A 1,172-nucleotide genomic window follows, 5' to 3' on the forward strand; every position below is an offset into this window, starting at 1 on the left:
ACACACACACACACACACACACACACACACACACACACACGCATACACTGACAAAATACACATTTATATCGAGAAAGAGAGAGAGACAGAAAGCTGGAGATAGAGGTGGGGGAGAGAGAGAAGGGAAGAAAGAGGTAGAAAAGAAAGTGAGTGAAAGTTATAGAGATGGAATTTATTGAATGGTGTTAATATATACATCCCATATTTACGTGTCATATTTTCGGAAGAGTTATGCGGAAAAGAGATAATTATCAATTCTTTCAATATCTATTTAATATCACCTACGCGGAAATGACTTGGAGATATAACGTGAAAAACATGCTAATACATGTATATTGTTGCTATAAATCCTAAGAATTATATTACTTCAGAACGCAATATTTAACTTCTGACAAGACAAGAAATAGTTTTCTGTATTTCATTTTTGTAGGTGGAGGCATGGCATTGTGGTAATGAAGCTCGCTTTGGAAGCATGTGGGTTTTTGGATACAGTCCCACTAGGCGGCACCTTGGGCAAATGTCTTCTACTTTAATCCCAGGTCGACTAACATTTTGTAAGTGAGTTTGATAAACAGAAATTGTGTTGAAGCCCACCGCGTAGGGCAAGAAATTCTCAAGAGAGCGGAACAACAGAAGGTCTTCAAAGAAGAACTTCTTACATTCTGGTGGGTGGGTAGTGGTGGGGGTGAATCGGCATCTAGGTTATGATTCCTGGGTTCTTTTTAGCCAATTGGATATTGGAGACTTGTGCATTTAAATCGCCTAGAGATTTTCATCTGGTTGTAACTCCTTCCCATTGACTCAGCTTTCAAATTTACATTTAAAGAAAAAATATCGTTGGTTGTCATGGTAGAGGTGAAACGTAAATGTTATCACAAAGACTCACTCAAAGTTACTTCCCTTAGCGTTAAAACAAAACTTTTACTCTCGGGTCCCAAATAACAGGGGTGGGGTTGGAATAAGCAGATGGGCTGGATATTTGCTTAAATTCTTATAAACGGGCGGGTTGGAATAAACGGGGAGGCGGTGATGGTGGTTTAGAAAATCGGTAATTGTATAGTGGTAACAGTATGAAATTAAAAAATTATAGGTTGTCTCCCTTGATTTTTAAAAAGTCAATTATTTATTCTCGGGTTTCAAATAATAGGGGTGGGTGCTGGAATAAGCGGATT

The sequence above is a fragment of the Octopus bimaculoides genome, chromosome 8, assembly GCF_001194135.2.
Source record: "Octopus bimaculoides isolate UCB-OBI-ISO-001 chromosome 8, ASM119413v2, whole genome shotgun sequence".
Lineage (NCBI taxonomy): Eukaryota > Metazoa > Mollusca > Cephalopoda > Octopoda > Octopodidae > Octopus > Octopus bimaculoides.